This window comes from Muntiacus reevesi, chromosome X (genome assembly GCF_963930625.1).
Source record: "Muntiacus reevesi chromosome X, mMunRee1.1, whole genome shotgun sequence".
In the NCBI taxonomy this organism is placed as follows: Eukaryota; Metazoa; Chordata; class Mammalia; order Artiodactyla; family Cervidae; genus Muntiacus; species Muntiacus reevesi.
The window spans coordinates 8,204,375-8,218,439 of record NC_089271.1 but is presented as its reverse complement, the minus strand read 5'-3'; the positions used below and the strand labels follow the sequence as shown (position 1 = coordinate 8,218,439).

The following is a 14,065-nucleotide window of genomic DNA, read 5'->3' as shown; positions in this document are numbered from 1 at the left end:
CGGTGGTTCAATCTCTGGGTTGGAAGATCCCCTGAAGAAGGAAGGAAATGGTATCCCACTCCAGTATTCTTGCCTGGAGAATCTCACGGACAGAGGAGCCCAGGGGGCTACAACAGTCCATGGAGTCGCAGAGAGTCGGACACGACTGAGCAACTAAACAACGACAAAATGTCGATAGTGTCAAGGCTGAGAAACCCCAATACTCCTTGGTTACTTTGAGGACAAGAAAATTGAGGCCCAAAGGCACAAAGTGACTTGTCCCAAGTTGCACAGTCCCAAAGGCAGAGGTGGAGCTAGGTCTCTGCTATCTATCATCTGCTCTGCTCTGTCTAGGTTTGAGCTGGAGGAGAAAGGAGCATGGGAACAAGAAGATGGTAAAAGTCTTGTAGTCAACCTGAGCCAAATGAAGAAAACTGCAGTAAATTAATTACTAAATTACAGTAGCAAAACATCAGGGTGTCCAATCGCTGAAAAAAACGCCTTCTTCAATTATCAACTAAAACAGCATTGCTTTACTGGTCCTCCAACAATTGCTGGATGGATCAAAGGATACATGGTGTGAGTTCCAGTACAATTTAGCAATACCACGGCTTCCCAGGGGGTCACGTTTTACAGGTGAGATCGACCACATTCTCTTCCTGAGGGTACTGCATATATCCTGGCCTCATATGTGAAGGAGAGAAAGGAATGCAAACACAGGTGGGAAATCTCAAAAGTGTTCATTAAAATACCAGGTCCTGTCCTGTTAAAATTGAAGTCACCTGATTCCCCCTTCATCTGTCACTGCATCATCAAGCTCCTTCTTCCAGCAAGCAAATTATTTAGCAAGGGAATTAAAAAGAACACTGAAAAATCATAGGGTTTGGTGTTCAGCTCCACCCCCTTCTAAAGACCATTTTGTTCTTAAAAGATATAACTGGTTTGCTTTCTCTTACCCACCTATTGGAAGCTTTATTTTATTGGATACTGTTAATTTTTTAAATCTATTTAAAACACCAGGACGAAACAAACATTTCTGACATATCCCCTTTAAACGCTACAACCTTGCAAAATTATGCAAAACAATTCAGACCGCACATCTAGCTCTACAATGGCTAACCAGTAAGTTTCCGTTCCATTTCAAGCAAAGCAGCTTTGGCTTTGAAAGAAATCAGGCTAAATACTGAGAACAAAACAACCCCCTGTAAGAAGAATTAGTAAATGTGTCATTATTTAAGAATCACTCTGACAGTCGGTAAACAGTTGACAGTTCTCTCGGACAAGCCCCCCTCTCTCTTACAATGCATGTATTGTGATCATTCCTGATTTTTTCCCCCCTCCTGTGCAGGAGGCCGGGGTCTTTCTGTCTGGCCCCAGGCCACTTTCCCGGGATGGATGAGCGTGACAAGACCCAAGTCACGCGTGAGCCTACAACAGTCACCCCCACTCCCGCCCCCGCGTCCCCCTGAAGCCTGATGCCTGCAGCAGCCCCAACAGCCAGAGGCCCTCCTTTCGTTTTCTGGGGCGCCGACGGGCTGCAGGTGCTCTGCCTGCAGTCTCTTACCTGCAGTGCCGCATGGCGCAGGCCGCTCGCCCACCTGCACCGCATCCTAGAGCATCCTTTCTTCAGCGCGACGGCTGCGAGCGCGCTGACGTCATCGGGAGGCGGTGCCCACACCGCCACGTGACGCCTTAGGGGCAAAGAGGGGAGGGTGGGAAGACCCTGGAAGTGAGGAGGGAGTGGCCGGGAAGCCCCGCTCTGGCCTCCGTTCCGGGCGGTTTGTTTGATGTGGGCAGCTGGCCTAGACATGCACGAACTGTGGGAAACAGCACACAGAAAGGAAGACCCAAATGATTCCAGGCTCCACGCAGGTAATAGGATTTCAAAAGAGTTAGCAATAAGGGGATTAGTAATGAAAGGAAATGATTTAGTCTTTTATTTTTCAGTCTTCATCAAATGCAATGGAGAACTAAACAAATCTATTTTGTGCAAATCAAAATGACAGTTAAAATATGGAGTGCATATACATACTTTGCACAGAGGGTCCATGTTTCAAATAGTATATCAAAAGCATTAATCTGAAGTATATTCGTCGTGGCATACAATACTAATTGCACTATAAATAATGCTTTTTATTACTCCATAACAAATAATGCATGCCAATATTAATGTGGTTTTGAAAAAAACTGTGCTATCACATATTTATACTTCTTACTTGAACATTTGATTATTTAAAATAAACTGCTATTGCATAAACGTTGTTGTACAATTGTGTCTGTTTTCGGAAATCTTATGGCAAAGAATTTAATCTCAGACATGAAAGTTAATTCACAGTAACTCATTATTTCACGTTTTCTAATTTTTATCACATTCTGCAGAAGTGAATCATCTCACTATTTCAGAAAATATGTACAATGTCAATATTTCTCATTCACAACTGAAACAGCCTTGCCTAGAATGATTTAGAAAATTCCAACTGTGACCATTTCGTAAATTTGAAATGGCATATTTCAAACTTAAACTGTGAAAATATCAACTTTCTTGCCAAACTGCATAAACGTTTTCGAAATGTGAAAGGGCAAAAGCAGGAACTGTTTTTATTTGATTTCCAGCTTCATATAGATTAGTTTCTTTTCGTTTGAGTTTAAATGGCAATTTTAACATTCCCTTCGCTGGCGCCCCTGAAAGAGATGTGAAATAGATTGTTTCACGAGCAGGCCAGGGTTACTTGCTATTTATTCCGGCAGCTTTCGTGTCCTTCTATATTTAACCCTGGACTCTTTTACCACCATTCCCTCCGGATTAACCGAATTTCTGTTAATAAGGTCAGTCTGTAATTTGGCCCTTGCCTCTCACAGCAATCGATTATTTTCAACTCGATTTTAAAAATCAACAAAGTGGCCGCATGGTATTCTCGGGCCCTCCTCTCATCTGTTTTTCTGAGGGATAAGTAACTTACCTTCTGCTTTCAGCTTCGTGGGATATAAAATTTAAATGCTACCGTAATCCCCTGCTCCAGTGGGTTGAGGGGCTGACAAGTTCATTTTCCTGCCAGAGGCAAATGTCGATTTCAGCCTCAGGCGCCCCGGGCCGACCCCACCCCCAACTACCCCCAGCCGAGAGCCAGGCTGGGAGTGTCACGTGCTCCACCCAGCCACTCAACCCTACCCAGCCGGCTCGGTCACCTCGGAGGCTGGCCCTGCCCATCTCGTTCGCCTCGTACAGCCGGTGCCTTCGGGATCCAGAGAGAGCTCCGCGTCCCCGACACGGGACGCGCTACCCGCTGGGACTGGGCTCCGTGGACGACAGTGATGGACCTTGCAAGAATCAATGGAGGTGGGGCCCGGGATGATCTATATTATGCCCTCCGAGGTCTGAAATGACTTGCTTTGTGCTCCGGCTTAACGGAAATGACTAAAAGTAGAGGCACCTTCCTCGGCGTGGGGCGATTTTTTTTTTTTTTTTTTATCAGTAGGTTTCACCTTCTCTTCTCCAGGTGATTGCTCAAGTGTAAAAAACATTACAGCAAACAGGCGATTCAGGGCGCAGTAATTTTCAACAGAATGAGGTCACTTCCGACATCCTCCACCCCCACCTATGAAATTGTCCTTTAGGCAGAGGTTTACCAAAACAAAAACAAACAAACAAAAAACTCAAAAACAGAAAACAACACAACTAAAGCAAGCAAACAAACAAAAAAACAGATACCACCCATAAAAATGTAAATTGATCAATCTTCCTGGTGGGCTGTTTAGCAATTCCTACCAAAACCCTTGCAAATAAGTGCAGGCCCATACAATGGGCCAGGAACTTGCTCCAGGAGGAAAAAAGGGAAGGAATGGAAAGAATTGTGAAAGGAAAAACTGCTGCAATATTATTTATGACCTCAAAGCACCAGAAGCAAGTTAAGTGGCCAAAACCAAAGGGTGGGTTCAGTTGTAAGACATAGGTACAATGGAAGAATTAAAATATCCGGTAGTAGATATTTTTTGACCTGGAGAGACATCCATGGTCAGTTAAATGAAAAAAAGCAACTTCCGAAGTGTTATGTGCTGAATGATGGAATGAATGTATGTCTGTACGTATTGAAGGGAAGCAAAATATACCACCCCAAATATGTCACTTGGCATTTTGATTTTTAAACAGTCTGTGCAAAATAGACATTGACCTTCCTTGGTCCCCCTAAAAGCATGTGAAATTACCCTCCCTGTGCCAGTGGATAAAGGAATTCACCTCCTGGAAGGCTGTATAAACAAGCCTTGTTAGCTTCACTAATTTGCTAGCCTACTGGGACCCTCTTGTTTCTCCATTTTGCCACATTGTTTCCCTGTCTAGAAGGTATAAAAGCTGCCTGTTTTGATGACTTCTTGGAGTCCCCTACAGTAGGAAATTAAATTTATTTTTCTCCTGTTAATCCATTTTGTATCAATTTAATTATTAGACCAGTCAAAAAACTGGGAAGAAGGGGAAAGTTTTACATATGTTTTATATATGAACATAGAAAAGAACTGGGAAGCATATCCATTAAATTATCACCCTTAGTATTTCACTCATTAGTGAGATTAAGGGCTTTTTTCTCCTTTTCCTCTTTTTGGCTTAGCTGGTTTTCTAATTTTCCTACAATTAACCTGCAATGCGTTTATAACAAGAAATTGCTGTTGCTTGGTTTTTTTTAAAACACCATAGGAGACATGATCATGGAATATGTGTATTTTGCTACTTTTTGATGTATATTTCATTACTTGAAGATTATCGATTTTAATCTCAGGAGAGAACAATTCCTAGTCATCTGAGTTTATTCTGCCCATAAACATGTTTAGGAAAGAAGGTGGCAACTCGAAACAGGAATTACCCTTTCATCCTCTGTAGGTCCAGCCTTAATTTCTCATCCATTTAAAGTCACTCCTTATTCTGCTCTGTGTGAAGTTTCAAAGTTAGCCGTTATGATCCTTCCTAAAAAGATTCTTCAAACACTTATGTAATAACCTTTGAGTGTTAATTTCTCCATATTGGTGCCTTCTATTTTCTTCACACATTTCTACTTGTTAATCCCTTTGACTCTTTTACATTTTCTCCCTCTTATCTGCTGCTGGGACATTTGGTAATGCCTGGGGACGTTTGGGGTTGTCACAATTGGGGGGGGGATTGGGGGTTGCCAAGAAACCCTGGGTATAAAGTATAATTTGATGCCCCGAATCTTCCATTTCCTAGCGTATTTATTTGTTTATGGCCACAAGGCTTGTGGGATCTTAGTTCCCTGACCAGGGATCAAACCCAGGCCCCTGCATTGGAAGTTCTGAATCTTAACCACTGGACCATCAGGGAAGCCCCTTCCAGTCATTTTTTAAAATAATGTTATCTCCATTTTCTTTTTTGAAAGAACAACTTTATTTCTTTATTCACTTGTGACTATGCTGGGGCTTCTTTCTGTGCAGGCTTTTCTCTAGTTGTGGAGAGCAGTGGCTTCTCTTGTTATAGAGCACAGGCTCTAGGCACACAGGTTCAGTAGTTGTGGCACACTGGCTTAATTGCTCCGTGGCATATGGGATCTTCCCCAACCAGGGATGGAACCCATGTCTCCTGTATTGGCAGGTGGATCCTTTACCACTGAACCACCAGGGAAGTTCCCCTTCCTGTTCACCATCATATAACATGCTGGAAGCTCTTTCATGATAATCCCTTAAATGTGGTACTGCTGGCACAGGGAAAGTCTAATTCCCTGTATGTGTGTGTCTGTGCTCAGCCACTCAGTGGTGTCCGACTCTTGGTGACACCCCCCTGGGCTGTAACCATCCAGGCTCCTCTGTCCATGGAATTTTCCAGGCAAGAAAATACTGGAGGAGGTTGCCAATCCTACTCCAGGGGATCTTCCCGACCCAGGGAATCATACCCTTGATCTCTTGTGTCTCCTCCATTGGCAGGCGGATTCTTTACCACAGCGCCACCTGGGAAGCCTGTGTATTCATAAACTATTTCAGAATCAGTGCACAGGAAGCTGTGAATGGTGGTCATCTCTGGAGAGCAGAGCTTAGTGGCTGGGTCACCGAGAGGAGAGGGAAGTTTTCATAGACATGGGAACACATAACACGGTTTAAAATTTTAAAAAACTGCCTCTGAGATACCGTGTTATACCAGAACCAACATGGTCTCTAAATGTTCTCAGACACTACCTTAAAGTAATACGTGACTGTGTTACATGTTGCTGTCTGCGCTATTTGCCAAGCTTTTTCAAGCCTGGATTTTTCCTTCTGGAAAGTGGGGAGCAGTAGGGGTAGTAACAGTATCCACCACCTGCCACAGTTTCAAGGCTTACATGAGAGATCTGGCAAGAGTAAGCAGTGTTAGTAGAGCTTTACTAAAGTCTGAGACACAAGGAAAAATGTGTACCCCTATATATGCTTATCAAAATATCCTCACATATGAGTATAAAAAGGTATACCAACTCACAATCAGGGCTTCCCTCATGGTTTGGTGGTTAAGAATACACCTGACAATGCAGGAGACACAAGAGACTCAAGTTCAATCCCTGGCTGGGGACGATCCCACTTGCCGCTACAGAGCAACTAAGCCCATGCACCACTACCATTGACCCTGCACTTTAGCGCCCACGAGCTGCAGCGACTGAACCCATGTGCCCTAGAGCCCATGTGCCATGGCACGAGAAGCCACCGCAATGAGAAGTCTTCACACTGCAACTAGAGAGTAGCCCCTGCTAGCCACAACTAGAGAGGAAAACCTGCACAGCAATGAAGAGCCAGCACAGCCAAAAATATAAATAGGAAGGAGGTAGGACCAACCTAGACAGCATACTGAAAAGCAGAGACATTACTTTGTCAACAAAGGTCAGTCTAGTCAAGGCTATGGTTCCTCCAATAGTCATGTACGGATGTGAGAGTTGGACTATAAAGAAAGCTGAGCGCCGAATAATTGATGGTTTTGAACTGTGGTGTTGGAGAAGACTCTTGAGAGGCCCTGGGACTGCAAGGAGATCCAACCAGTCTGTCCTAAAGGAAATCAGTCCTGAATGTTCATTGGAAGGACTGATGCTGAAGCTGTAACTCCAATACTTTGGCCACCTGATGTGAAGAGCTGACTCATTTGAAAAGACTCTGATGCTGGGAAAGATTGAGGGTAGGAGAAGGGGATGACAGAGGATGAGAAGGTTGGATGGCATCACCGACTCAATGGACATGGGTTTGGGTGAACTCCGGGAGTTGGTGATGGACAGGGAGGCCTGGCGTGCCATGGTTCATGGAGTCGCAAAGAGTCGGGCATGACTGAGCGACTGAACTGAACTGAACTGGCCCAATTCATTTGCACAGCATTCTCAACTCACATAAATGCACCCACAGGTGCAAGCAGGGCATGTGCAAGAGAACATTTAGAACTTCCAGCCAGTTGGAAATGACTGTGCCCTTGGCACAGTAATACAGGGTCATCAAACACACAACCTGTTTTTATTGTAAAAGGTGACATTTTGCTCATGGTGAATGTGGGCATTAATTTTTATTTTCATGAATAATCTATTATCTTGATGACAAAATCTTTTGATGCCCACTTAAATTTTGCCTCCAAGGCTAGTGCCTTTCTCACCTCCTGCAAATTCTAGCCCCGTGTAGCTGGTACACTGTACTGTAAGCGGGGTGTCTGATAAAACCTGGAGGTGAAGACCTGTTCCATCTCTTTGTCCTGAGCTCATGTGCATCCAATCACACTGTCCAAGTGAGCAAATGCATGCGGTCCCCCTTACCTAGCTGGGTGCTGTGCACAGGGCCAACTCACAGAAGATTTGGGAAATAAGTGAAAGAGGTAGATGATAAGAAGATGCCATCCAACCTTCCCCAGACACTCTGAGCTGTGGTCACACATCATGATGCACACCTGAAAGCCACAAATGTGGACCAAATTACCCTGTTTGTGGTGACAAACATCAGCCTTGAAAGCCTTCTGCACTTCTACAGCAGCATTGTCGTCAAAGATGTTGTCATTCCAGGAAGCCTGAGAGAAGATCCTGGGTAGCACTGAAAGAAAGTGTTGGTTGCTTATTCGTGTCTGACTCTTTGCAACTCCATGGACTATAGCCCACCAGGCTCCTCTGTCCATGGGATTTCTCAGGCAAGAATAGTGGAGTGGGTTGACATGTCCTCCTCCAGGGGATCTTCTCGACACAGGGATTGAATCTACGTCTCCTGCACTGACAGGCAGATTCTTTACCATCTGAGCCACCCCTGAAGGCTAAGTAAATCCTTGTCCTCTCTGAAAAGAACTGTTAGTTGATAGCTTTTCCCTTTTCTCTTTGGGTGCCAGTAGACTCAGATTGTTCCAAGGCAGTTCAGTAGGCTTGGCTCCTTAAATTAGCATAAACACAGTGGTATGCTGGTCAAAGTTCAATAACCCAACTCTCCAAGGGAGGGGATGGGAGGGGTTGGCAGGCTTGATTTGTAGCAGTTGCAGATGGCAAGGGTGTAAATTCTTCCACCACAGCCAGCTTCAAACTACTGAGCCTGTAGTTGGACAGGGGCATTATAATATCTCCACGGTACCCAGGTAATTGAAGTACATTCTTTTATGTGAATCTTAGTTCTCTGACCAGGGATTGAAATAGTGTCCCCTGCATTGGAAATGCAGAGTCTTAACCACTGGACCAACAGGGAAGTTCCGGAAGTAAACTCTTTTCTCACACCTAGACAAGGGGCAACTTTTCTTACCCAAGAACTGGCTTTTGAGAAAAGCTGTTCCTTATCCAGGTGCTTCGGAATGGAGATATGATTTTTGTAAAACTGCACTGCTTCAATATATTAGCCACTAACCACATGCTGGAGAAGACTCTTGTGAGTCCCTTGGACTACAAGGAGATCCAACCAGTCAGTCCTAAAGGAGATCAATGCTGAATATTCATTGGAAGGACTGATGCTGAAGTTGAAGCTCCAGTACTGTGGCCACCTGATGTGAAGAACTGACTCATTGGAAAAGACTCTGATGCTAGAAAAGATTGAAAGCAAAAGGAGAAGAGGGTGGCAGAAGATGAGATGGTTGGATGGCGTCACTGACTCAGTCAACCTGAATTTGACTGGTTGGATCTCCTTGTAGTCCAAGGGACTCTCAAGAGTCTTCTCCAGCATGCGGTTAGTGGTTACTATATTGAAGCAGTGCAATTTTACAAAAATCGTACCTCTAATCTGAAGCACCTGGACAAGGAACGGCTTTTCTCAAAAAGCCACGTCTTGGGTAAGAAAAGCTGCCCCTTGTCAAGGTGCGAGAAAAGAGTTTATTTCCAGGGATAGTGGAGGACTGAGGAGCCTGGCTTGATGCAGTCTATGGGGTTGCAAAGAGTTGGACACAACTGAGCAACTGAACAACAACCACTACAAGCTGCTACTTACATTTAAGTTAATTTAAATTAATAAAATTTAAAATTCAGTTCCTCAGTCATACTAGCTACATGTCAGGTCAGATCGCCACACACAGCTCGTGGCAACCATATTTTAGTGCAGATATAAAATAACTCCATTATCACAGATCATTCTGTTGGACAGTGCTGTGAAGCATTTCTTTTAAACTAATTTCATTGCAAGAAAACAATTTGTGATTATTGTTCAGGGAATTCTGCCTGTAATTACAGGGCAAGGAAAGCATTCTGGTGAGTGTCTGTTGGTGGGAAAGACAGAAAAGCACAGATTCCAGAAGGCTGCATACTTATGGCCACAGGTCCCAGGCAAGATGTTTCCGAACACCACAAAATGTGTAGCCTTCGCCTTTGGATCTAACCAGGGGCCTGCAAATCTTGATCCAAAATAACAGGAGTGAGGGACTTCCCTGGTGGTCCAGTGGTTAAGAATCCGCCTTGCAATGCAGGGGACGTGGGTTCAATCCCTAGTCGGTAACTAATATCCCACATGCCTCAGGACAGCTAAGCCCTCTCTTCACAACTAGAGAGCTGGCACTCTGCAACAAAAATCCCTTATGATACAACTAAGACCTGACACAGCCAAACTAATTAATTAAATGTTTTTTTTAAAAATGAGAGGGCATGTGTTTTGTCAAAGCAAAAAATGAGACGCATGACAAGACAATATTGTCTATCTACTTAAAACCATAAAAACAATGACCGCAGCAATTTGTAACCCTGTTCAGGAAATACTGACTGACACCACCCACCCTGGCCAGGCATGATAGTAACCACTTGCATGAGTTATCTTCACTACAGAGAGTCCTGATAAGGAACAAGTAACTAACGACCTACCACCAACCAGAAGAATTTGAGGAAAACTCCAAAGGAGAGAGGGGACGCCAGCCCATAAGTCCTACCACTTCCCAGAATCCTCCTTGCTGGCGTCCATCGTGGCTGAACAATGCATGTGTGTGCACCAGGAAGGACCCTGCATCAGACTGATTGGCCAGAGACAACCCGGAAGGTAATCCCATTACCATAAAACCTGAAACATTGAGTCACGTGGCAGAAGCAGTTCTCCTGGGTTCCCTTACCCTGCTGCTCTCTGCCCAGACGCCCCTTCCCAATAAAGTCTCTTGCTCCGTCAGCAGGTGTGTTTCCTCAGACAATTTATTTCTGAGTGTTAAACAACAGCCCATTCAATATCCCGGCACCAAGAAACCAAGTCTCCTATGAGAAATGACCATGTCCAGGTCAGAAACATCTAGTCACTCAGGGTGGTGTTACCAAAACCAAATGGTCTGCTTGCCCATTGCAAAGCAAAGCAAATCTACTGCTACCGGGTTGTGTTGAAGTAAAGCACAGCATTTACTGTAAGGCCAAATAAGAATGGGCAGCTCAGCTCAAAAGACCCAAACTCCCCAATAGCTTTCAGGAAAGGATTTTTAAAGACGGTGTGAGGGAGAGAGTGGCAGGGTATGTAATCAGCTCATGCACAATTCTCTGATTGGCTGATAGTGAGCTAACAGTGATGTTTCAGGAATCTCAATCAACTTTCTGGTTCTAATGCATCTGGGCTCTACCTACATGCTGGTGATCAGCATGCAGTTAACTCCTTCCACATCATGTCTGCCCAACAACTGAAGGATATAGCCTAGGGTATTATGTATAGCCCTTAAGGAGGAACCGAAGACTCTTCTTGGCTTTGTTTTATGGCTAAACTATTACTAGTGTTGCTTGAATATTTTCTTTTGTTCCTGTATTTTGTTTCTTATTAAATTTTTCTTTTTGGAACTCAGGGAAGGTCTAAGACGCTAACACTTTTCTACAAACGAGGTGGGTAGAAGACATGAGGCCTGGGCAATGTCTGTCCCCAAGAAGGCTTTGCAGGGTCCTGTTCCATTTCAGTAACAATGAAGCCATCTCAGACTCATAGGGACATATAAAAAGGACCCAGGAGTCAACCAGTAGAGGCTGCCCCAGCCACAGAGGGGAGAATTTGAGCATCAGTAAGGACAACAACTTCAATGGGTTAAAACACATCAAACATGTTTAAATTTATGAAAGACTGATGCTGAAGCTGAAACTGCAATACTTTGGCCACCTCATGTGAAGAGTTGACTCATTGGAAAAGACCCTGATGCTGGGAGGGATTGGGGGCAGGAGAAGGGGACGATAGAGGATGAGATGGCTGGATGGCATCACCGACTTGATGGACATGAGTTTGAGTAATCTCCGGGAGTTGGTGATGGACAGGGAGGCCTGGCATGGTGCGATTCATGGGGTCGCAAAGAGTCAGACACAACTGAGCGACTGAACTGAACTGAATAATTATTTCTCCCGGCAATCTTGATTCCAGCTTGTGCTTCATCCTGCCCAGCATTTTGCATGATGTACTCTGCATATAAGCTGAATAAACAGGGTGACAATATACAGCCTTGAGATACTCCTTTTCCTACTTGGAACCAGTCTGTTGTTCCATGTCCAGTTCTAACTATTGCTTCCTGACCTGCATACAGGTTTCTCAAGAGACAGGTCAGATGGTCTGGCATTCCCAGCTCTTTAAGAATTTCCCAAAAAAAAAAAAAAAAAAGAATTTCCCACAGTTTATTGTGATCCACACAGTCAAAGGCTTTGGCATAGTCAATAAAGCAGAAATAGATGTTTCTCTGGAACTCTCTTGCTTTTTTGATGATCCAGCGGATATTGGCAATTTGATCTCTGGTTCCTCTACCTTTTCTAAAACCAGCTTGAACATCTGAAAGTTCACGGTTCATGAAAAAAAAAAATTCCAAAAAGAACAAAAAAAATTGATCACCACTGTAACAGTGGTGGGAATCATTTTCAAAACTAGTAAATAAAAACATCAAGCATTTATCTTGCTTTTTCCAGACAAACTGTACTGCAGATAACCAAATAGGTAAATTTCTCTTTATAAAAAAGTTGTGGTGGTAGTTTAGTCTCTAAGTCGTGTCCAACTCTTGTGACCCCATGGACTATAGCCTAAGTATTTCAAAGTAAATAGTAATGTCTTAAAAATTGAGAGAATATCATTATTTTGCAACCTTTAGTGAATTAATGGATCTCCTATTGACTTCCTTGGACTGCAAGGAGATCCAACGAGTCCATCCTAAAGGAAATTAGTCCTGAATCTTCATTGGAAGGACTGATGTTGAAGCTGAAGCTCCAATACTTTGGCCACCTGATGTGAAGAGCTGACTCATTTGAAAAGACCCTGATGCTGAGAAAGATTGAAGGCAGGAAGAGAAGGGGATGACAGAGGATGAGATGGTTGAATGGCATCACTGACTCAATGGATAGGAGTTTGAGTAAACTCCGGGAGTTGGTGATGAACAGGGAGGCCTGGCATGCTGCAGTCCATGGGGTCGCAAAGAGTCAGACATGACTGAGCGACTGAACTGAACTGAACTGAGGTACTGATTATCAATAGTTGCAAACCCAATAAAAAGAAAAATTATAATTCACTTGATAGATGAATGTATGTCTTGCCCCCCATCCCAGCCCCCCAAAAAGAAAGGGAAAAAAAAAAGAAACTGGACTCTGATCAAGCTTTTAGATTCAACAACAGCTCTTCTCTGCATTTAATTTTAGGAAATAAAATTTAGAAGAACATGTTAAAACTATACCTACAATGAGATACAATGAGCCAAGTCCAGACTGTGGGAGATTAGAGAACACAAAACTTTGTTTCTTCAACAAACTACAAAGATGTGTGTATGTGTGTGTGGGGGGATAGGTTCTGTGAATTAAAAACAAACACAGCTCCAGTGAGATATCATTGTACACCTATTAAGATGGCTAGGAAAAAATGACAAGTGCTGGCCAGAAAGTGGAGAAATTGAAGCCCTTGTATATTCCTATCCCCGGTAGGAATATAAAATGGTCAGCTGGTTTGGAAAAGTTTGGCAGTTCTTCAAATGATTAAACAAAAGAGTTATCGTATGATCTAGCTATTCCACTTTTAGGTATAGACCCAAGAGAAATAAAGGGCTATGTCCACACAAAAAATTGTAGCATGGGGTGGGAGGTGGGAAGGAGGTTCAGCAGGGAGGGGACAAACGTTATGCCTATGACTGTTTCATGTTGATGTATGGCAGAAACTAACACAATCAGTTCAGTTCAGTTCATTCGCTCAGTTGCGTCCAGCTCTTTGTGACCCCATGAACCTCAGCACACCAGGTCCCCCTGTCCATCACCAACTTCCGGAGTTTACCCAAACCCATGTTCATCAAGTCAGTGATGCCATCCAACCATCTCATCCTGTCATCCCCTTCTCCTCCTGCCCTCAATCTTTCCCAGCATCAGGGTATTTTCAAATGAGTCAGCTTTTCACATCAGGTGGCCAAAGTACTGGAGTTTCAGCTTCAAAATTAGTCCTTCCAATGAATACCTAGGACGATCTCCTTTAGGATGGACTGGTTGGATCTCCTTGCAGTCCAAGGGACTCTCAAGTCTTCTCCAACACCACAGTTCAAAAGCATCAATTTTTCAGCACTCAGCTTTCTTTATAGTCCAACTCTCACATCCATACGTGACCACTGGAAAAACCATAGCCTTGACTAGACGGACCTTTGTTGACAAAGTAATGTCTCTGCTTTTTATTGTAAAGCAATTATCCTCCAATTAAAAAATAAATTAAAAAAAAAACACTTGTACACAAACGTTCATAACAG

The 14,065-nt window shown here is 43.7% G+C and overlaps 1 protein-coding gene across 1 annotated transcript in view; it reads right to left on the bottom strand.

Annotated features, from left to right (window-relative positions):
* CLCN4 (chloride voltage-gated channel 4) overlaps positions 1-3,095 on the bottom strand; it is a 71,228-nt gene extending 68,133 nt beyond the window's left edge. The window contains exons 1-2 of the mRNA XM_065915711.1: positions 2,940-3,095; positions 1,544-1,796 (exon numbers count right to left, since the gene is read on the bottom strand). The gene's annotated coding sequence lies outside the window, so the exon portion shown is untranslated. The remainder of the gene's footprint in view (positions 1-1,543; positions 1,797-2,939) is intronic.
* Positions 3,096-14,065: the final 10,970 nt, after the last annotated feature.